Here is a 24,446-nt window from a genome sequence, read left to right as displayed (position 1 = left end):
GCCCGATAGAGGGGAAGCATCACCTCCTTGGACCTATTCGTCATGCATCTGCTGATGCACGATAAAGTGCCATTGGCTTTTCTGATGGCTTCGTCACACTGCCAGCTCATGTTCATCTTGGAGTCCACTAGGACTCCAAGATCCCTTTCCACCTCTGTGCCACCCAGCAGGTCATTCCCTAGGCTGTAGGTGTGCTGGACATTTTTCCTCCCTAGGTGCAGCACTTTGCATTTCTCCTTGTTGAACTGCATCCTGTTGTTTTCTGCCCACTTGTCCAACCTATCCAGGTCTGCCTGCAGCTGTTCCCTGCCCTCCAGAGTGTCCACTTCTCCCCATAGCTTGGTGTCATCTGCAAACTTGGACAGAGTACATTTGACTCCCTCGTCCAAGTCGCTGATGAAGACATTAAAGAGTATCGGTCCAAGGACCGAGCCCTGCGGGACCCCACTGCCCACACCCTTCCAGGTTGAGACCGACCCATCCACCACGACTCTCTGGGTGTGGCCCTCTAGCCAGTTCGCCACCCACCGGACTGTGTAGTCATCCACGTCACAGCCTCTTAACTTGTTCACCAGTATGGGGTGGGATACCGTATCGAAGGCCTTCCTGAAGTCTAAGTATACGACATCCACCCCTCCTCCTGTGTCCAGGCATTTCGTAACCTGGTCAGGCACGATCTGCCCGCCACAAACCTGTGCTGGTTTCCCCTCAGCATAATCTGCCCTGCTGGGCTCTCACAAATGTGAGCCTTGATAATTTTTTCAAAGACTTTGCCAAGGATGGAGGTGAGACTGACTGGCCTATAGTTGCCCGGGTCCTCCTTCCTCCCCTTTTTGAAAATGGGGACCACGTTAGCCCTTTTCCAGTCCTCCGGGACTTGGCCCATGCGCCACGAGCGTTCGAATATTCCTGCCAGTGGCTCTGCAATGATGTCGGCCAGTGCCTTCAGCACCCTCGGATGGAGCTCATCCGGGCCTGCCGACTTAAAGGCATCCAGTTCTTCCAACTGACTCTGCACCATCTCAGGATCTACGTATGGAAGTCTGGCGCCTTGCTGCTGCCTCTCTACAACCCCAGTGAGAGATTTGTCGTGTCCCTCACTTAGGAACACTGAGGCAAAGAACTCGTTGAGGAGTTCAGCCTTGTCCCCCCTGTCTGTCACCAATTGTTTCTGCCCATTTAGCGGGGGTCCTATTTCTCCCTGGGCCTTCCTTTTACTCCCAATATATCTAAAAAACAATTTCTTGTTGTCTTTTACTTGGGTTGCCATCCTCAGCTCCATGGTAGCTTTGGCCCGTCTAACTGCCTCCCTACAAGCACGAGCAGATGAGGTATATTCATCTTTAGTGATCTCACCCTGTTTCCACTTTTTATGTGCTCCCCTTTTGGCCCTTAGGCTGCCCTGGATTTCTCTGGTCAGCCATGGAAGCCTCCTGGCCCCTTTCCCTCTTTTGCCTCGCTCAGGGATCGTCTTGCTTTGTGCCCGAAGGATCGTTTCCTTAAGGCACAGCCACCTTTCTTGGGCTCCCATCCCTTCAAAACTCCTACGCTGCAGTGCGTCCTTAACTAATCGCCTGAGTTCATTGAGATCAGCTTTCCTAAAGTCTAGCACTTTCACCCTACTAGTTACCTTACCCACTCGACGTCTTATGTTGAATTCTATTATTAGGTGATCACTGTCTCCCAAATGGCTACCGATCTGGAGGTCCCCTACCATGTCATCCCCTGTTGCCAATACCAGATCCAGTATGGCATTCCCCCTAGTGGGACCATGTACCTCCTGTGTCAGGTGGAGATCCTGTACACAGGTTAGAAACCTGCGTGAGAGGTGGGACTTTGCCGTCTGCGTCTCCCAGCAGATGTCCGGGTAGTTTAGGTCCCCCATGACTACCGCCTCTTTAGCTTTTATGGTCTCCAAGAGTTGCCTCAGGAGCCCCGCATCTATTTCTTCCCCTTGGTGTGGGGGTCTGTAGCAGACCCCTACCACCAAATCCCTTTCTCCTTGCCCCCCATGTAGCCTAACCCACAATCCTTCTACTTCAACCTTGGATTCTGTCTTGATGAGGGTTGATGTATATTGCTCACTGACATAAAGTGCAACACCCCCCCCCCTTTCTTCCCTGACCTGTCCTTTCTGTACAATCTATAGCCCTCAATATGTACCACCCAGTCGTGGGATGATTCCCACCAGGTTTCTGTTAGCCCCACTAAGTCATAGGTGTTTAGTGCAAGCAGGAGCGCTAGTTCATCCTGCTTGTTCCCCATGCTCCTAGCATTAGTATACAGGCACTTGAGCCCTGCGACTGGTGTCTTTGCTGCCCCCCTGCTCCGAGTCCCAAGGGGCCCATTGTTTCTTACCTTCTTGTTTCTTACCTGTTCTGTAGTGCTGGTCTCCCCATGGCTTTCAGGCTTCCAATGCTCTCTTTCTTCAGGCTGGTCTGTCCTTGTGGGTGCCACATGGTTTGGTGGTCCACAGCTTCCCCCGCCCTCATCTTCCCCTCCCCCCGACAAGCCTATTTTAAAGCCCGCCGGAGGAGATCCGCCTTTGTATTTAAATTCCTTTCTATTTAGAACCTGTGTTCTTCATAATCCTGAGAGTGATTTTAAGGCTAAGCACAGAAGTTACACACAAACTGGTTCAAGTGATCAGAAACTGATTCATAGAGTCATAGATTATAGAAGGCTGGAAGGAACCTTGTAAAATCACTGGGCCCAACCCCCCTGCACTAAGCAAGAAAGACTGCTGGGGTCAGGTGACCCCAGCAAGGTGACCATCAAGTCTCCTCCTGAAGATTTCCAGGGTAGGTGGTTGCACCACCTCTGGTGGGAAGTCTGGACACCCTAATTGTGAAAAAGTTTTCCCTAGTGTTAAGCCTGACAAGGTCTTCCAGGAGTTTGTGGCCATTACTCATGGTTTTCCCCAAGGCTGCCTTGGTGAACAGTTGAGCCCTTGATGTATTCCCCTGAAACAGCAATAAGCTGCTACCAAGTTCCCTCTCAGCCTTCTCTTTTTGAGGCTGAAGAGACCCAAGTGGTTTAAGATAAACCCGGTTGAATGTAGTATCAAACTTAACTGATTTGGGTCAAACCAGTTTTTGAAGCTTCTGTCCCAGACCCCTTCCTGGTTCACGTTAAATCACAGTCCCCCAGCATCCCATCCAGCCCTGGGCTGGACTACGCTGTGTGCTCTAGACAGCAGGGCTGGCCTCTGTCCTCTGCTTCCTAGCTGTAGCAGTGAGGGCTGTTTCCCACTTAGGAGGGAACCCAGCTGGGATGCAGCCCAGTCTACAGGGGAGATGGGACTGCTCCCAAGCAAACCCCAGGTGGGGTCTGGGGCCAGGGAGGGGGGTTAAATACCTCTTCCCAGCAACTTAAAATTACTGCTGCCTGCAACTGTGGACTACAAATCCCAGAGGCACCTAGGAGCAGGCAGAAGAAATGAGAAACCCTGCAGAGTCCTGCTGCTGTAATTGTGGACTACAAGTTCCAGAGACCTCAGAGGCAGCAGGAAGAGGAAGTGAACAGCCAGAGAGCTGTGCGTTAGTGCCTCCAGGCTTCTGGCCTGAGCCAGTGCAGACATGTGACTACACTTTCTGTATCAAAGGTAAATGTCTGTTCACTTCTGTTTCAATGTAATCTATATAGCTAGACTAACCTGCAAAGACTGAATTGATTCCACCTCAGACTTTTTGACTGTCTGTACCTAGCCCAGATGTGTGGTTTTGTCTAGTAAAGGTAATCCTGCTTTCATTAATGAGAAAGACAATTGCAGGCTGCTAGCTTGAATAGGGAGCTAATCTGTGACGTGAGCTGTGGTATCTTCTGCACTTAAAGGACCAGATTCTATTCCACTTCACAGGGAAAAACAGAAGGGAGGAACCCAAAATACCAGGGGGGAGCCCCGCGGTCAGGAACCCTCAGAGGGGAATGAACAAAAAAAGCAAAGGTAAAGGGAGATACTTACCTGCAGCGGGACCCACAGTAAAGCTGGAACCTGAGGAGGAACCCGCACGGCTCATCAGCCGTGCCTTTGTACAGCTGTGGCCGGCCGGTGACATCAGTTGCAATCGACAGCTGGCGGAAATAAAACTGGCCACCGGCAAAGAGGAAGGGGGCAGATTGGCTCCGGCAGGAGCAGCAGCAGGAGGTGTCTCGCCGAAGCTCCTGCGGGAGTGAAAGAAGCCAGAAGCCGCTTCCCTCAGTGGGGAAGGACGCTTCAGCGCACTCTGCAAGCCAGAGACTGCTGGCTGCAGCAAAAGGAGCTGTGAGCTGGAGGCGGCTCCTCAAGACCGAGAACATAGGCAAAAGGGCAGAGGGGTGCAGAAAGGCCCCGACGCCAGTGGCCACAGCAGAGGGGCTGGAGTGGCCAATGCAATTCCTGGCACCAGACCAGGTGGGCCCGTTGAGGGCACCGGGAGAGCCGAAGAGGCACACCAGGTGGGAGACAAGAGACAAGGGCAGCATGAGGGGCTGCAAAACACGGCCTTCAGCAGCATAGCACTGATCCAGTGGGTGACAAGGGAACAGGCATCCACTGGAGGACTACAGGTGGTCCAAAGAAACTAAAGGCTGGGCAATGAGGGAGAAGAATTGTGGTGGAGTCTGCAGGCTACCCCAGCCACATATAGGGCCTAACATAGACCCATAGTGTCAAATGTGGGTTGTTAGCAACTAGGCAGAGGGAGCCTGGCAAGAGGGCAGTTGGGCCTCTCAGAGTGCATCAGTGATTTTCTTTTGTATTTTATGTTTCCCACTTTTGGAGGGGTTGAGGTCAGCGCTCATGGAGTCTGATTGTTACTTAAGCCTCAGGGTTGGTTGGTAGCCTTAGGGAAAGGGCGGTGGCCTCGTAGCCCGGGTAGGATACCGCAGGCTGCTTATGGTTTGGCAGGGTGGACCACCCCAGCAAAAGCAATCAGAGGCTCAATGGTTGGAAACCTGGCCAGGAGGACAGCTGACTTGTCGAGGCTGGGTGTAAGGGTGAGGTAGAGGGGAGTTGGAGCCTCGCAGAAGACTGCCGGATAGGCGTTCCACCATCAAGAGTCTCCCAGTGGTTGGACTCTCCACTGAAATAATATTCAAAGTCATGGCAGGCGAGATTGGGGAAGACCACGCCGGAAGCGAATACCTACTTGACAGACCACTGCTGATGGTAAGGTGAACACCATCGAACATCCGGGCCAGAGCCGCACATGACCAGATGTTTGAGGCCAGGTGGGCGCATCCACCTAAGAGGAATTCTTTTGCATCCTGCTCCAGTCCTTGAAAAACTCTTAATACAAAGCAGGATGTGTGTCCCCCTCTTCTTGCTGCATTTTTGTAATTCATTCTTATGAATCAGATGATGGTGCAAATGGATGTGTGAATGGATTTTCAGGGATTTGAATGGGGTGGAGTCAAGTTGTACATAGCCTGTGTACCAGAAGTTATCTGTCAGTTTATACAGACTTGTTTAGCATTTAACTTATTCCATGTGGCTTCATCCCAGCTCAGCCAGTTGGTCTTAGACAATGTCTGCCTATTTGTTTCCATTGTAGTGAGTGATTAAACTCCAGTGTGGCTGCAGCAAGTGCAAACTAAGGCCACTACTGAAAATGTTTTTTAAAATCCCATCCTGTGGCATTTAAGCCCCATCTACACATTAAACTCATAAGCAGTGGGAGAAAATATTTGGGGGGACTGGGCAGTGTGGGGTGTGCCCACATGAGTCCCACCCCTCCCTCCTGCAGGGCCATGGAGCTGGTGCACACTGGTGCTGTATGTGCGGCAGTGATGGAGTGTGTGGCGACTGTGCTGGGCATGGTGCTGCGGTGGTGGGGCGTGGTGGTGGTGCTGTCACCACCTGCTGCAAAATTAGTTGGGGGCGGGGGCTAAGCCCCATTAGCCCCAGCCTTTCACCACCTATGATTAGACTTTTGACATGATCAATTAGTAAATCACATCTTAAGTCACCCAGCCACATGTTCAAGCAATGAGTGGCATGATAAAACAAGGAATAAGCCACAAAAAATGTATAACGTTGTGGCTCATTTTTATCATTCCGTTAATTGAACATGTGGCCAGGTGCTCCCCTGTGGTTGGGATCCCCATCAGTTGACAGGGCTCCCAGCTGCAGGGGTGCCTTATGTGCTGCTATGGCTGCAAGTTCCACAGCTGACAGTACTCGTAGCTGCAGCAGCATGTGTGGCATGGCAGGAGGTGTGATTCTGTGGATCCACACATCAGATGCTATCATGCCTTTCCCTGAACATCTAGAGAGGCCTTTAAGATCAAAAATTCAAAAGCACTGACTTAGTGTGCCTGCAAAACATGCTCATATACCTGATGGAGAAGTTGATAGTTATGCTTGGACTTTAAATTCCTGGTAGCACAGATGTAGGGATTTTTTTGGGATTTACCCATCCAGATGGGTAATTCTTGCTAATAACAGAAAGAAAACAAAAGAAAAAAATACAGCTTTTACTTGATCATTAATTTAAAAAAATACATAGCTGACTGAGGTGAAAATGTGATCTTTGGAAAAAGTAGTCATTCCTCATTAATGACTCTGTTCACTAGAGGGTCTATAACCAAATTCATGGAGTAAAGGCCCATTTATAGCTATATTAAGTAAAATTATCAAGAATGCATCCTTCCCACTGTCAGATACAGATGCTGGGAAATACTAATCGTTTGTCCATAGCACTTAGTATAAAATTAGACTACTCCTAAAATCTCTGCTTACAGGAAATAAATGTCAACCCCAGCTCAGATCACTCCTGTCAATGCATACTCAGTGCATTCTTCCAGCCTACTTGGAATTTTTTCATTTCATCTTAGGGTAATTGGTAGGAAATATGTATGTTTCTCCAGTGCATTAGTCTAATGTTAATAGAAGAGAGATGAGGCCTGTGGTAAATTTTTTCACATTTGGTATCCCAGTTCAGCATATGGTTTAATGATGCATCTCAACTTCCATTGTCTTGCAGCCAAAGAACTGAATTATTGATGAGCAAAGCCCTAAGCATTTAAAGGTTAAAATATATAATATAACTCATGCAAAGAGGTGACTTTAAACCAAAGGTACAGCTGAACTCACTTTGGTTTCACATGACGTCAGCAGAGCCCCTTGAATGAGTTACAGCCTTGCATTCACGCTAGGGCTATCTATTATCTAATATGTCTTACTTGATTTTCAGTTTCAGGGAGGCAAATTGACCATGTATACCTACTTGTGTCAGTAGCTAATTTTAGGTAGCTAATCTAATTGAAGATGTTATGCTCCTTTAGCTTGTCAAATAGAAATTCACATTTTCTGATTAATGTGATTCATTTATATTAGATTTGACTTGACATAATGACAATGTATAATCTAGAATACAAGGATGACAGGGTCCTCAATCTCCCTAGTCACATTTGTTTTAAATGATCTATTCAAGGCTATCTCCTATAACGTCTTATCTATAATCTGATAAAATTTGCACCATATTGGAGTCATATGTGGTCTACACAGTATGTTCTCACAGGTGGCAATATGCTTTCAAAAGGGTGACACACTTCCTTATGTTTGTAACACTTATCCATAACTGACTCCATGACAGTGCTGTGATTGAAAAATTACTATGAAAAGTGCTGGGGGGAGGAAGACTGAAGCCTTGAAAGAAAGCTAGACAAAGTTTTACAGCTAAGAAAACAAATAATATGGGAAGGGGGGGAAAAAGTAGAATGGAAAATTAAAAAATATTGGAGATGGGGTCAGTGAGTAAAAACTGAGCAATGCCAAGAAGATAAAAAATTTGCAATGGGAGGAAAAAAAACAGACACTAAGATGGTATGGCTCCTGTAGAAGCTCATAGAGGAAAGCACAGAGAAATGGGAAGAGTGGATCAGAGTGACAGATGACATCACATTTTTGATCTATTGTACATCTGGAGGCCAAGGAACTGCACACAGTATGGGGTCTTCACAGTCCTTTACTCTCCTCTCTTCTCTCCTTCCCTAAATTCCTGGTGTGCCACTTCCCATCACCTTGTATTTCAGGAACTTATTTGACATTGTTCTCAGTATCAAAGGCTCTGTGTATCTCCATGTCCTTCCCTTTTTCTTGGGGAGGAAGGAGAGAGCTAAGATGGAGACTTGTTTTCTTGTTTTGGTCCCAGAAGGTGTTAAAGTCTGGATTTTAACTGGCTCTCGGATCTATATCAGAAGTTGCTGAATATGCTAATTTGATACAGGGGCCTCTCCCCCACAGTTTTCCCTTTGACAGCATAATTAGTCCCAAAAATCAATGGGGCTCTGCTAGTTAGTACCTAGGACACCCTCTAAAATCTTGGAATTGATCAGACGCAACTTTCAAAAGGTTGCAGCACAGACAAACAGGGAATTGCCATTGTGCTGATGTAACATATGACTTCACTTACAACAACATACATGAGGCAGCAGTGTTATCCAGCCACTCTTTTTACCCTGCTCTAGTGTATCTCCATCAACTCAACAGAACCTCTCCGTATTTGAGGGCCTCATCTATAGCACATTGATGTCAATAGCCATCCTTCCACTGACTTCAGTGAGGTTTGATCCTGATCTGGGCTTTGATCTCTTTTATGCACCCTTTAAAAACAGCTGCTTTTCTCGGAAAGCTAGGTTATTACAGAGTGCGTGTTATAGTCCTATGTCTGACTCATCCCTGTTACAGCCCTCATCTACAATTCCTACTACAAGTGGCCGAAGTCAAAACATAATTCTTTTAACATTGGAAAACCCTAGTTCATTTCAATGCCAAATCACTGTAATGGGATATTTGCCCTGCTACTGTGAGAAGTCTGGAAGGGCAAAAAGAACTGGCAAGATCCTTTAAGAGCAGGATTTTTGTGGTTCAGAAGAATGAGGGCTCAAGGGAGGAAAAGACAGCTGCAAGGGCTACTGGAGGGATACCCTGGGTGGCAAGCACTGAAAGGGAAAAGAGAGAAGATCCCCGCTATTGCCGGTCACCCTAAGAAGAATTTGCAGCCAATGGGCAGGCAGATGGTAGGAGATGCACAAGCAACTCCTGTGCTCAGACTGGGCCATAGGTATGGCTGGCTGGAAAGGGAGGGGCTTGTAGGAATAAGAGGCTTGCCCTCAGGCTAGGAAGGGCACGCTAGCCCTGACCAGGAGGGAAGCAGAGCTCCCAGGTGGGCCACAGCAGTACTTGAAGATGCAGCAAGGGGAGCCCTGTGGTGTAAGGGCAGAAACATTTTCTTTTTCCTCCTGAGTGGACCCAGAAGAGAGAAGGATCCAAGTTCAAGTGGGTTTTGGGTGCGAGTGCCTGGAGGGGTAGTCTTTTTGTTGCATATAAACTAGTAAAGACCAGAGGACTTGGAACGGCAGTGGGGGGAGGGTAGGAAGTTCTGGAGGCTTTGGAAGTTTCGGAGGTGCCTTAAAGCACCCTGTGAGTGTTAACTCCCTTTAGGCTGGAGGGCCAGAGACAGAGAGGGAAGTGAGCAGGGTGGGTGCTGAGGACCTTTAGGGATAGGAAGCTAGAGTGAGCGAGCTTAATCCAGGATCAGGGAAAGTCTGGCCCATAGACTGAATGGGGCCCATGGCAGACTTCATTTCCCAGCAGCCCCTCCCCACATCACTGCAGCTATTTTCCATGGAGACCCCAGCAGCAGCAGAGCTGTGACAGCACAGGGCCAGGTTTTCCATGGGCACATGGCTGCGAAGGGAACTGCTCCAGAGCTTGGATCTTGCAGCAGTGATAGCGTGCTCCAGAGCTGGGGCAGACTGTGATCTGCTGCCCGCAGACCTCACTGTCACTGTCACAAGATCCCAGCTCCAGCCCCAGAGCAGCTCCCTACCCAGTTGTGTGTCCTACCAGTGCCGCTGGGGCCAGTCCCCATGGAAACTCTGGCCCCCCTGTAACAGCCCCCCTGCTTCTGGAAACTGGCTGTAGCAACATGGGGTAGGAGCTGCTGAGAAATGGCTCTACCATTTTTTCCACCCTTGGTTTAACCCCTTTGAGGCCAGGGGGACAGGAGGTCCAGGACCTAGGCTGTGGCAGCTTAAAGCCCCATCTGTACAGCTACAGCTCAGAAACTGAGGCCAGAGTATGGTAGGAGCTAGAATAAGTAGGCCAAGACCTAGGGGGTCAAGGTGTAGACAAATGCAATAGGTGGCCCAAAGGAAAAATATGGCTCTGAGGCTTGAGATGTCTCCCGTTGAAATACATATTCCATCAAGGCATGGAGGAAAGACACTGGGTGGCAGGATGGAAAAGCTGGAGTGAGGGCAGGCTGGCCAACTGCTGAATTTTGCTACCACCCAGCAGGGCTTGTCTGGTCACAGTCACATAAACAGCACATAGGATGGTGATGCCGATTTCTCAAGAGATGCTTCAGTACACAGAAGAAATGAACAGCACTTGCTTGCCTATGTAAATATGATCAAATGCTCATGACACATAATTAAAGCCCACATTAAGGAACTCTAGTAGAATATACTGCAGGAGTGACCTTAAGGGCTTTTTTTCACTTAATCTGAGTTTCAAGCTGTCTCCGCTCTAATAATTTACAGAAACAGTATATCCATCAATAGCTTTGTCTCAGATGGAAGTAAATTAACACTAGGACAAGAAAATGCACTGCAGCGAGGGAGATGCAGTGGAGTGGTATAGTTATGTAACATAGCCTGGTTTGAAACTTTGGATATGTGCGTGTGCAGCCTTGGGGAGCCTGCTTTTTTTGTGCAGCCCCACTGTATTTCCAGTGTTCGGCTGCAGTGTACTCACCATCCACAAAAGCGGCAGTTATGCTAATGTCTATTCAAAAATTCTACCAGGAAAGCATGTTGAAATAATTTTTCGAAATTCGGCCTTCAGACAATAACACAAATTGCACATGTATTTGTGGAGGAAAGAGCAGCATACTTGTGGATAAAGCGGAATATTGAAGGGGTGGTTATACTGTCATTATACAGGCATTGAAATACCAGCGAAACATAAGGTCACTGTCAACCTCACTGTGCCAAATTAATTTACCTTGCAGGCATTATATACTACAGTGTTGGGAGGCAAGGGGAAAAAATCCCTTACATTAAATGTTTTTAAAAGAAAGGGGAAAACAGAAGCCTTAAAGAGCTGGAATAATAATAAGTTGGTATCAGATGGAGAGACAGGGTGAACAAAGAAATGAAGCTCTGTCAAGGTGAAGGACATCTTCAAGATGGGGAGGTGGAACTAGAATTGGCTGCCTACGCCACAAGAAGAAAGAGACAAGATAAGAGCTGCACTTCTGACAAAATTAAGAGCCACAGTTATCAAGTGGAATAAAGACAGTGGGCTGGCTCCAGAGTGACCTTGTAGACGTAGGGATTATAATGCCTCACCACAGGAGAGTGATCCAAATAGGGTTGGATGCCAAGGCTCCCTGTGTTGTTAATTAAAAGAATGAGATGCTTTTGAAAGGCAACCCAGAGTGCTCAGGTGCTGAGGCATCCAGATCTAGCCAATAAGAAACACTCGCCACAGGGGAGTTTCTGAACTCCCGATTCTTTGAGCTTTGGTGTCTGATTCTGACCTGTACATTAGGTGCCTTTATTCACTCAAGATGCAGAGCATGCCACCACCTGCCATTGTATATCCTAGGGTTTAAGACATTCACCCAGGATCTCTGAGGGGATACAAACCTACATCTCCCACTTGCCAGGATAATGTCCCAACAACCAGACTAAAGAATAGTCTTGGAGCACCTTTCCTGTTGATGGGCTCTGGATAGCTAAGGATTCAAGAATCAGGAGGCAAGAAGGAAAAGAAGCAAAAGGGAGCCTGATTCTGTGATGAGGGCAATCCCCTACAAAGAAATAATGCTGGACTCCAGTCCTTATTGCCAGAGTTATAGTTGTTTTCAACCAGTCTGGTGTATGACTGAAAAACTCAGAGAAAGGCTGTCTCTCCCAAGTGCTCTAACCACTGGGCTATTAGGAAATATGGGTCTGCTGATACTAGCTGTGTTTTTGATCATGACTATGGGAGATACTTTTGTACTGAAAGCAATGCTGTCAGTGTGTGTAAAGCATGCCTTATGGGTTCCTAACAAACCAAAGAGTTAGACAGACTTTAGGCAACTTCCCCAATTCTAATCTGGATTGCAACAGGGTAGGAGTTGGTCATGGAGATGGTTAACCTGGATAACTTCTGACCTTGCTCAGAAACTCAGATGTAGGCAGTTAGGGAACAATTCAGGCCCAAATAGAAGCACCGAATGTTTCCAATTGCCTACATGTTTTGTGAATCTAGGGTAGATCTGGATTGCTGCTTGTGGCATAAGCAACTAAATTCTGGCTAAATCCTGTTTAAATGCCCAGCTGACCAACTTGGATCAATAAAGGTGAAGCAAGAATTGAGAGCCTTGGCAATACCCTACATAGTCATATCTGGTTCAGGGAGAGTAATGTTTTTATATTATATTAGAATGAGAGTTAGGAATAATTAAAGTGAAAAAAGATTAAAAGAGTTAAGTGTATGAGGCAGAGGGACATCCAATATGGAAATGTGGGCAGGTAGTTACAGTGAAATGCCATATATTTTGTTTGAAAAGTGGCTTAAAACAAAAAATAAACTTTGTTTTCTTACAAACTTGCCAGTATTGGTGTTGCACCATGTTTGACAGTGAGATTGTGTTTTTCCCCATTTGTGCAAGAGAACTGAAAAGGAAAGAAAAAAAAAAACATAGACAATTTTAACATACAATTTACATATTTTTGTCAGTCATATTATTAAAATTCCCCACATTTTTTGGACAAATGCTTTTTGCCATGTTTCCATTAATTGTAAAAATTATAAAGACTTGCAATTAACTTAAATAGAATCCACAGTAACATTTAGGTATGCTTCAATTCATTTAATAATGTAGCAAAATGCTGTCTCCGTTTTGTATAATCATTATATATTAGTGTATATAGACAGCTGGAAACTAGATTTCTGAAATGAATATACAAAATTATTCTGAGATTTGCAACAACTCTAGTCTTATTTTGATCGGTCAAGTACAAGTGAAATCAACTGTTCAGGGAATCCACAGGGATCAAGGTAGGTTTGATAGGCAGCTTTTTCAGTATTGCCAGACAATGCAAGCTTGTTTTTTCTATAATACCCACTATGCACAGTTTGTTCTTCCTTGCTTGAAGTGTTCTTCCCCAAAGCATGTGATTTTAACAACCTTCCTCCACATTCCCTGTTCTCAGCTTCTCAAGTTATGGTCCTTTTAACATGAATGACAAGGCCAGACCAGTTTTCTCCCTACATAAAGCTATAGTACAGGTAGATGTATCCCAGATTTGTCCTTGGTGTTAAACTTTAGCTAGTTTCTTGTGCTTGTACCTATTTTGACCTTTAACTTCAGGCTTTATGCATTGTAACTTGTGTAGAGAATAGGTTTATTTCAGACCTACTTAGTTAGCAATGTGTAGAACTCTCATATTCCTTACTATAGATATTACTATTATAGCTTGAGCAGGATTTAAGGAGGGAGGAGGTGGAGTCAGAGAGAAGTTGTGAAAATATATTATATAAGTGCAGACAGAAGTGACAATTTTCTCCTGATCTGGCCATAGAAAGCAGTTTATAGCTGTGACCAAACACAAGTGCAAAAAGTTTCAAAAATGGCCAGTCAAGCGAAAAACTGACCCCAAGGTGGAGGGGCTCCAATTCAACCACCCCACCCTTCAGTACCATTTGGGGAGCCCCAGGAAAGAGCTCCCTCTGCTGCCTTTCCCCTTTCCAATCTGAAAACATCAGATGCAGGCACAGAGCCCTGGAAATTGCTATGGGAACCCAGCTGCAGGCTTCTAGCTGGCAGCTAGATTCCTCTCCCACTTGAAATGAACCTTGAACTTCTGTTTGGCCTGGGGTAACTTTGTAACTCAGAACACTTTGCAGAAATTGTTCTGTCACAGCTGGGAGCTGCACTGCTGTCTGTACCTTATATCTCTTCTGCCTGTAGGTATTACTACATGGGGTATTCTTATTCATACAATATTCCTTTTCTGGTTTTAGGGTTGGGGGGCTGCACAATGTTGCTTGTTTCAGTGCATAATATTAATTATATTTATGTCTACTAAGACCTCTGAAATTTGCATGACAACTCCAATTTTATTTTAGGGGTTTATAATTCATGTGTAAAAGTCTACTTTAGCCTGAAATATGTTCCCAATCTCTAACACCCACTTATCTAGACTAGCAGTAATATATAATAGATATGGTGGGAAGAAGTGGCATTTTGAATAATTCAAGGTGGTTACCTCATGTGAAAAATCATTCTTTTTATGCATCTGTTGTCAGGGTGGGAATCTGAATATGCACCTAACAATGACAGGCTATATCTCAACATAGCACTGTGTCAATAAACAGAAGCCAAGTCAATAAACATGTTTTTAAAACATGGCATATAAGAAAATAATTAAATATTTTTTAACAGAACCCAACTGTCTGGGCTGTGGGCAGGACAAGAAGTGCAGGGTTGGTTTGAAGGATGGAACTGGTACACAGGATTGGTCCCTGGACCTGATCCAGCATGGGGTTGGTGCCTTGCCCCAGCTCCATGCACTGATTGGGCCTGGCCCTGTGTGCTGGATTGGACCCTGCCTGCACATGCATCAGATTGGACTATAGCCCTGCACACTAAGAATAGGGTGCCAACCTCAGGCCTATGCACACTTGACTGGTCCTGCTGCCCTGGTTCCAGCCATCATGTACCACATTCAGTCTGCTTTCCTGGCCAGATAAGGCCCACTGCCTCCATCAGGGCTTATCCTGCTCAGGGCTATGTCATCTGGTCATCTAGCTTGGAAATTTGGTCATGGGAGAGCAATAGCAGTGTTGTTTCCCCTCTGCTACCACCAAATTTTCAGTCCAGGGAGTTCCGTGGGCAAGATAACATGGCTTCTCAGGCCAGAGGTTGAGCACCAGTGATGTAAGGACATTAAGATAATTGCTTAGTCAGTCATTTATTTTGTTCAGATGTTGCTAAGGTACTGAATAGCAAAAGGGATAACTAACAGATTATAAACTTTTTCATTGCTAGGTCACCAAGGTGGAAATAGCTCCCACTGGAAGTTGTTATATGATGGCTTCTATAGTACTGTAAAAATTGAGTGCATAGGCTTAAATTTAGTCTTAGTAGAAGGGTTTTCATACTACAAAACTTCTGATGCTCATGAAAATGTGTCTGAGTAAAGTTGTTGGGATTTAGCACAATAGTAAGTCACAAAATTATTTTCCTAACGGTGCATTCCTCAGACTCAGCCTGAGATCTGATATCATGGGCTACTGGTGCCTCCTGAGTCAGGGGGGGCAATTGCCCCCCCACCTCAGCAGCCAGTCAGTAACTGAGGCTGGGGGCGAGGGAGTCCTCCCACAGTCAATCACGCTGACCCAGAAGTGCCGGGGCGCACCCAGAAATGCCAGGGGCACACCCAGAAGTACCAGCAGCACTTCTCCTGGCTCCCCCAATCAGGCTGTGGGGCCTGAGGGCATTCAGTACCTCATAGAATAAGAGTGGGGAAAGGGAACGGAGGGAGTTCAGGTTGGGGGGCTTTCAGAGATTTTGTGGGAAAGCTTGAATGGCTGAAGCACTTTCATGGATGGGCATAAACTGTTCAGGAAGGACAGGTAGGGGAGAAGAGAAGGAGTTGTGCTGTTTGTAAAATAGCTGTGTGATTCCTCAGAGCACCAGTGTGAAACTGGAGAATAGGCCTGTTGAAAGTCTCTGGGTTATGGTGAGAGGAGAGAGCAATAAGGATGATGTCATGGCAGGGGTTTACTACAGACCACCAGACCAGGAAGAAGTAGTGGACGACACTTTCTTCAAACAGCTAGCAGAAGTTTCCTGATCACAGGCCCTGGTTTTCACAGGGGACTTCAATCGCCCTGACATCTGCTGGGAAGGCAATATAGCAGTGTACAGGGAATCCAGGAAGTTTTTGGAGTGTTGGGGACAACTCCCTGATGCAAGTGCTAGATCAGTCAAGTAGGGGCCATGCTCTTCTTGACCTGCTGCTCACAAACAGGGAATTGGTGGGGAATGTAGTAGCGGATGGCAACTTGGGCAGCAGTTACCACAAGATGATTTGAGTTCGGGATCCTGAGGAAACAAAGGGTAGAGAGCAACAGAGTAAGGACCCTGAACAAAAAAGCAGAACTTCAAAAAAGGGAATTCATGGGTAGGATCACTTGGGAAGCCAGTCTGAGGGAGAGGAGTCCAGGATAGCTGGCTGTACTTCAAAGAAGCCTTACTGAGAGTGCAGGAACCATCCCAATGTGCAGGAAGACTAGCAAGTATGGCAGAAGACAAGCTTGGCTTAGCAGGGAACTTCTTCAGTAAACTAAATCACAAACAGGAAGCATATAATAAGTGGAAGCTTGAACAAATAACTAGGGAAAGGTATAAGAGTATTGCTCAGGCATGCAGGGAGGAAGTCAGGAAGGTCAAAGTTCAATTGGCATTGCAACTAGCAAGGGATGTGAAGGGGAACAAGAATGGGGGAGTCAACCTAGTGACAGAGGATGCAGAAAAGGCTGGAGTACTCAATGCCTTTTCACCTCAGTCTTCACAGGCAAGGTCAGCTCCCAGACTACTGCACCTGGCAACACAATTTGAGGAGGAGCTAAGCAGCTAACAGTGATGAAAGAACAGGCTAGAGACTATTTAGAAAATCTGGACATGCACAAGTCCATGGGTCTGGATGGGATGCACCCAAGAGTACTGAGAGAGTTGGCTGATGTGATTACAGCGCCACTGGCTGTCATCTTTGAAAATTCATGGTGATTGGGGGAGGTCCTGGATGATTGGAAAAGGGGAAACATAGTGCCCATATTTAAGAAAGGGAAAAAGGAGAATCCAGGGAACTATAAACCAGTCAGCCTCACCTCAGTCCCTGGAACAGATCCTGAAGGAATCCATTTCTAAGCATTTGGAGAAGGTCATTAGGAACAGTCAGCACTGATTCACCAAGGGCAAGTCATGACTGACCAACCTGATTGCCTTCTATAATAAGATGACTGGCTCTGTGGATGCAGGGAGACCTTGATTTTAGTAAGGCTCCCAATGTCTAGTTGGCAGCCATTATTAAGTGGAGTTCTCCAGGGGCTGGTTTTGTTCAATATCTTCTTCAATGACCTGGAAAATGGCACAGGGTGCACCCTCACTATTCTCACAGTGAAGACTTTTTTTTTTCTGGATATCCAATCTAAATTTACTTTGCTGCAACTTCAAGCCATTGGTCCACATCCTCTTCTTTGCAGCAAGAGAGAAAAGGTGCTTTCCCTCATCTTTATGGCATCCCTTCAAGTATTTGAAGACTGCTAGTATGTCACTTTTTAAGTGCCGAACATGCTTAGCTCCTTCAGCCTCTCCTCATATGACTTGCCTTCCAAGCCCTCAATCATCTTTGTTGCCTGCCTTTGGACCCTCTCTAACTTCCCCATGTCCTGCTTAAAATGTAGAGCTCAGAACTGTGCACAGTGCTCCAGATGAAGCTTAACCAGTGCTGAGTGGAGAGGCACTATCACCTCCCATGTCTTGTATCTAATGCATCTTTTGGTGCAGCCCAAAACTGTGTTTGCCTTTTGTGTGGCTGCATCACACTGCAGGCTTATATTGAGTCTGTGGTCTATCAGTCTAATATACAGCCAAAGCTTTGTTATCCAGCACCCATGGGGAATGGGGGGTGCCAGATAGACAAATATGCCAATTAATTGAGCAGCCCGAACAGGCATCGTTGCCTGTTCTGGCTATCACTTCTCCTGCCACATCTGGGGCATCACTAACCCTCCCACCACATCACCGACCCTCCCACGGGCCCCACAGGACAGGGAGGTGGGCTCTGCGCAGGCTGCTATGCCCCATGCAATGGGGGCTTAGAGAAACTGGAAGTGCCACGGTGGGCACTTCCAGTTTCACTTTACCTTACAAGCTGGCATGCGGGTTAATAAAACACGCCAGCTTGTAAGGTGCCGGTTAAGGAAGCTTTTACTGTACTTAGAAATGCTTTGATTGTTCCATAGTATTCCAGGTTGTCTGAGAATTAACATCCCTAAATGTTGGATATGAAAAAATGATACTTAGGAATACTCAACAGATGACTGGGAATCTTAAATGATTTACAAAAACTAGTTGCCCCTTTTTAAGGAGGAACACCTATTAAAAGGATGTCATGCCAAAAACAGAAGCCAACAAGCTGCTCTTAATATTCTGAATTGATACAATGTTGTCAAGGACAGGCATATTTAAAAAAGGTTAATTGATGGTTTTTGTAAAAATGCATAGTTAACCTGTTTAAATTCATTATAGAAATCCATACTCAGACTTTATAATCACAAACAAAATTACATTTTCAACATAAAACATTGAAAATCAACATGTCCTTTGCTTGCTGAAGACATGAGAATCTATTTTATTCTCTTTGTTAAGAATTAGCATTTTCAGCCACTTTCATCTAAGGAGAATAGTCTCTGGCTTTCTGTTTGCTTTGTGAACTTTTTTACAGTTTAAATAAATGCATTTAGTATGCCCTTAAAAACAAACTAAATGAATGAAAATATGGTCACACTCTCTTTGTAAATCAACTGTAGCTGAATATGACCTATTTATGGTGAGTTATATAAGAATATTTTTCCATTAGTATTGTTGATGTATTTCTGCTCCTCTGTTTCTTACCTTTCTCTTTAAAAAAAAAAAAGTATACTAAAAAGAAACAGAAAGTACACCTGTAAGATTGTGCACCTGACAGTAGTTGAGAGCTCTTGTTTCTACACCTCTTTTATACATTGGATGAAGGATGATTCAATCACTTATTTTGGCTAGTGGATGTAACAACTTTAAAAAGCTGGTAAAGGGAATATATTCAAAGGCAAAAGATGTTCAATTAATTAAAAAGCCTACATTAGTGGTGCACATGTTCTTTCCAACTGGGCTCTTACATGTTCCGCTTTTAAAGAAATCAGACACCTGTAATGCTGTTCAAAGTGAATGTTCAGAAGCTAGCACTCAAGAAGCTTGTTGAGAAAATTATAAGTGATAAAGTAGCCCAAGAAGGGTATGTCAGAGCGAACAGGCGATTTTGATGTGAAGGCCTAGCTTCCTAATTGTTATTATGCTTACAAGGACATTCTGTAAAAAGAAAAATGAATGCCTTGTTCAACACTTGCTGTAAAAGGTACTGCAACTCTAGCGCTTCCTTAAATCATTCTTCCTGAAACAAACTGCCGAATGAGCCTTAGGCCATTTAATTTCCAAATACCAGTAATTAAAATGAGTCACATCATCAGAGTTTGGCAGGGCTACAGCCTTCTTCTCCTGTTTCATTTCCACATAAATTTCAGTGAAGGTCAGATTTGTTGAGGGGAGGAGGGGAACCTGCCTGCTTTGTGCTCATGGGAGGTTAAAATATGACTTGTTCACAGTGTCCCTCGTAGTTCAGGACTTAATGGTCCTTGACGGGGATAACCTAGAAGTTAATTTTACTCTGTGTCCCAAAAGCAGTCATTGTCACTGCAATTCTTCTTGCAGGCTGAAGGGTACCTTCACCACCTGATCAGACTTTCAGTAGCGATTGATGAACATGCTTACCACCCAGGAGTCATAGAAATGGTTAGTTATTGATCTGCCATCCAGTGTTGGGGTTCTCAGATATAAGACAGGTGGGGGGAAATAGTTGTCTGTCCTCCACTGCATTCTGCTTCTTATGCAACTTTTCCTGTGTTACCTGCTTTTAATATTGTCATGTACACATGTTAAAAGAAAACCCAAAAATCTGCACTGAAAAAACATTCAAATGGCAGAATCAAGCTAATCTTCCTTTGCTTCCTTGCTGCCTGAGTGCCAGCAGGGAAAATGGTGATAATACAAGAGAGAAAAGCTCCCTGCTCATCAGTTTGGGGTAAAAGTAGCTTCTTGCTGCCAATGCCAACACTGGTGGAGAGAAGTTCTATTCTGCCCATCCCCATGGCCATGGCCTGGAGCATGCTCAATCACACTGTGTGGGTGATATATGCACAGTTCAGTTGGCACTGAAGGAGCTGCGTGAGGTTGAAACATACTGAGTTCTAGTGAAATCCTATGTAAATTGGGCCATTGCATTTTTCCAGTGATTCTTGCACTGAGCACAATAACTTTTAGTTGAACTTTGATAGCAACACATTTCTCTGGACATTGTCATAGAAGCAAAGAAAAGTTGCCAAATCATAACAGTAATAAAAGCTGCAGATCAGATGCCTCCAAGAAACTTGCAGTAGATTAGCAGTGATTTTTTTTTTTGCGGGGGGAAGGGGTTGGCTCTCTGTATTGCTTAGAATAATTGCATATATATCAGTATCATCTGTCAGACTTTCAAAAATCAGTGGACAGGCCTACAAGACATGCATATTTAAATATCATGATATTTTAAATTTAACTGTTTAGGGGGGTTTTGTGTGCAGTCTACAGGATGCACTTGAATCACATTGTCAGGCTTTTTTTCTGCAACATTGGGGCCAAAAACTTTCTCTTTTTTCCCCCCAAAGAAAGCTAAAATTGTCACATAAACATGTGACTGTAGGATCGGAGAGTAATCCCCTAAATCTCATGAGACTGCAATCAAATCACATTGAATTGGCAAGACTATAGATAAGTTAGATGGAAAAAATAGTATCCATTGTGTTGTAGAAACATGAATTTCCATTAATCCAGCAATAAAAACGATCATGTATCAGTATAAAATCAAATATGAGACATCACTATAGTCATGAAAGTTACAGGCACTGAAGAACAGTATCTGCCAGCTTAGGTCAGCTCAGGTAGAGAAAAAAATTATTTTAGTTCACCAAAATGTGGCATATCAAACATAAGAGGCTCTGGTTTCATACTCATCTCATCTGCTATGTACCATACCCTTTCTCAGATATGGAAGGACTGTGGAAAGTGGGTAGGAGAGAACTGCCAATAAGCACGCACTTAGGACGGCAGGGCTGTTAGTTTTGACAGGAAGCATTTACCTTTATTCTTAAACATAGTAAATGGGCTTTAGGTAATAGAATACTCATAGACTCCCACCTCTTGTGCCCTCTTTAACCTACCCTCTTACATCTTGATTTGCTTTGTATTAGTTTTTAATGGGGACAAGCACTTAAACTCTGAGCACAAAGAAGTAAAGAACATTGTGTGACAGAGTGGGATGTGTCTGTGTCAGCTTATGAACTCCATATTTTATTATGTACTGAATACGGCTAAACTTGCCTGAGGGCACTCTTTTGTATTGCTTTCCAGACAAGTAGGTGATCTGGGAAAAGTGTTTGATCCCTCAGTAAAGCAGGAGGAAAGCCTTCATGATAGTAATCTGGAGCCATTGTGTCTGACAATCTTTCACCTACTGGCAAACAAATTGGCTTTCTACAGCGTGGTAAGGCATACATGGAAGGATAGCAAGGGTTGGGGCTGGGTGCTGGGGCAGAAAGGGGTGTTGTGGTCAGTCACTATTGCACATATGGGCTGGGTACAGATAGTCAAAAAGCCCAAGGCTGAATCAATTCAGTATTTGCACCTTACTCTAAGTTGTATCGATAGAGCCAATAAGCAAATGACCAGACGTTCACTTTTGATTCCAGAATTATAGCCGTGTGCCTGCAGTGACACAGGTCAGAAGTCCAGGGGCACTAGGGCACACCTCTCTGCTCAGCTGGGGAGGGAAGTCTTGGGGCAAGGATAGCCTGCCCACCCTGCAGGGGGGACAGGGGTTGTTGCGGGGCAGGTGTAAAACATCCTGGGATGCTGGGGAGACTGTCAGTTAACTTGAAACAGGAGGGGATCTGGAACAGAAGTTCAATAAACCTATTTAACCTAAATCAGTGAAGTCTAATGCTACATCCATCCAGGTTTACTGCAGACAACCACTGGCCATTTTGAAAGTGATTTATGTGCACTGAACTTCTGTTGTGTTAGAGATTTGAACAGGTTTCCAATCACTTATACCAGTTATGTGTAATTTCTGTCTCTAGTCACAAAGTACTTGCAAGAAAAACAGAAGAGATTGTTCTTAGCCAGAAATGTTGATGAACCTTAGAGTTGCAGAAGGAGTAAGATCAGTCTAGGGGAAGATTTATCTCAAGATTTCAGTTGTCTTCAAAGATCTGTAATTCCCAAGCGCTGTAAGAACAAAGTCACTGTGGTTAAGAAATTCCTTACTTCTCTGTTAGATCATCCTCGAAAAGGTATAAACTAGAAACCCAGGATATTCCCAACCTACATGGAGCTCTGGAAGTCTCAGACTGATTTAAAGCTCCAGGGTGAGTGAGGAGCAGAACCCCACAAACTCAGATAAGAGATCTGAGGTCACAAGTGTTCTCTGGTGCCTCAGAAATTGAAACAGTTTCTAGAGTAAGCCAAATGGACTTTGAAGCAGAGGGACCCAGCAATGTAGTGCACTTAAAGCAGTTTCAGACTAGAAAAGGATACAGCATCAGGTTGCAACACATGGCTTTATGAGCAAGGCAACTTTGTGGTTCTTTCCAAAAATGTGCTGCAAGGGAACATTTGTTGAACATTTCTTGTGCTGTTGTTGTTATGGCCACAAGAAGATAGAAAGGACACTGTGGTTCTGTGAGCAAAGTGTACTGTTGCTTATCCTATTTAAAAATACTCTTACTTGAGTTCTGAGGAATACATTTGTTAAGTCTCTGCAGTTAAAATTTCCGACTTAAGTGTCTGCAGTTAGAAACATGTCTGAGTGTGATTTACAGTGTGTATCTCTCATAACAGAATTAAATGGTTAGAGACAGTGGGGCAAATTCTGCAATCAGTCAAACGGATACCCCATTCACATCAGGAGTGGTATGCAAGTGCAATTAAGAAGAAACTTGGATCCAAGTTCCACAGAGTGACCCAAGCTCTGTTCCCTCTCATAACTATGTAAAGCTACTGACTCTAGGGGTTTGTTTTCATCTTTTCTCAGTAGCTACTGATTACATTTGGTTAAGGACAATATCTCTTTATTCTGGTTCATTCATTCCACCTTCACATTTATGTTCTGCCCTGAAGGGCACTGACAGACTTACAGCTCCCACTGTAACTCATGGTGCTTCATAGAAAGCATCACGAGTTACAGTGACCCCACCCCCACCCCACCCCAATAGACATTCACTATTTGGTCAGATGTGGGGGCTATCAAGATCCACTTTGTAGCCGATCCAGTGGAGAGAGGCTGCCTGCTTGTCTGTCCCCTAGATCTGCCTCCCCCACCCAGCTCCAGTGTTATCTTCAGGAAGGGAGGGGAGGGAGTTCGGTCTGGGGTTTGTCCAGCTTGTGCTGGAGAGTAGGGCGGGTGGATTGAAGCACCCCACTCACCAAGGTGGGGGACTTCAATCCACCCACCCCACCCTCCAGTGCAGGCTGGACAAACCCCAGACAGAACTCCCTCCCCTCCCTTCCCCCTACCCTCCCATCCTGAAGACAGCACTGGGGCAGGGCTGGGCTGATGCAGTCCAGCCCTGTTCCCAGACAGGGTTAATGTTCCCAGACAGAAATTAATGAAAGTGCTCCACTTTGGAGCACCTTTATCTGAACCCTCATTAAATGAGGACTAATGTCTCCTGCGATCATGCATTTTTAAAGCACTCTGCAGTCATGCACTTCTATCAGGGCATGGCTGTAGAGCACTCTCAAGGGGCTGGTTGCATGGTAAATGCATATTCTGTCTGAACCCAAAGATATTTATCTTCTGCCTTTAAGGCAAAACAGAATCCCAAAAACAACTTGTTTATTGTAAGTTTTCTGATGTACAAGTTTGATAGCAGAGTTACTACACTCTGCTGTGTTATAACATTGCTGCCCATCCTAAATCATGTATATATAATAAGCCCCTCCACAGATCAGAAGAACCATCAGGATCACCTTCAAAAAGGTCACACTTTATTTAAACTGTCTTACTTGTCTGTATTCTTTTTAAACCAGGGCAAAGCTTGCTGTTATAGTGCCACTTCATATTTGCCACAGCTTCCCTTATATCCTCTCTGCATGCTGCTGCTTCACAAACTAGCATTTCTTGTTGAGTACAAAGCTCCATGCTTTTACATTTCACTCTCCAGCCTCGTACAGGGACTCAGCTAGGAAACTTAGAATAACTAGAGCTGATAAAAAAAAAATGATTGGAATAGTTCCCTTCAGAAACTGTATATACTCACTATGGCAGAGAAATATTTGATGAAAATTTTCAAATATTTCCACTCATTTGGAGTATTTTTTTTACTGTTTCACTTTGTTCTAACAAACTTTAAAGGTTGAATTCCTTTTCATTAGCACTAACAGTGTATGTTTATCTATTCTATATCAGTATGTGATAAAGTATATTATATAATATGATATATCATATTGTGCATGCTTAATTTATTATGTTAAAATATTATGACATTCTGAAAGTGTCTGAATGTTTGTTAGCAAGTCAAAGTTTATGTTAACATGTGAAAG

At 44.8% G+C, this 24,446-nt stretch overlaps 1 protein-coding gene across 10 annotated transcripts in view; it reads left to right on the top strand.

The window, feature by feature from the left end:
- The window catches only part of GK (glycerol kinase), a 358,525-nt gene that overhangs the window by 95,898 nt on the left and 238,181 nt on the right, over positions 1–24,446 (top strand). Inside the window, exon 1 of one of the 10 annotated variants that reach the window (XM_059720823.1) lies at positions 13,872–13,951. The exons of 8 other annotated variants lie outside the window; for them this stretch is intronic. The gene's annotated coding sequence lies outside the window, so the exon portion shown is untranslated. Of the gene's footprint in view, positions 1–13,871; positions 13,952–24,446 lie in introns of those variants that run through there. One more of the 10 variants, XM_019486296.2, reaches the window with a different exon arrangement.

This window comes from Alligator mississippiensis, chromosome 1, assembly GCF_030867095.1.
Source record: "Alligator mississippiensis isolate rAllMis1 chromosome 1, rAllMis1, whole genome shotgun sequence".
In the NCBI taxonomy this organism is placed as follows: Eukaryota; Metazoa; Chordata; order Crocodylia; family Alligatoridae; genus Alligator; species Alligator mississippiensis.
The sequence above is the reverse complement of the archived record's forward strand: the minus strand, read 5'-3'. Positions and strand labels throughout refer to the sequence as shown.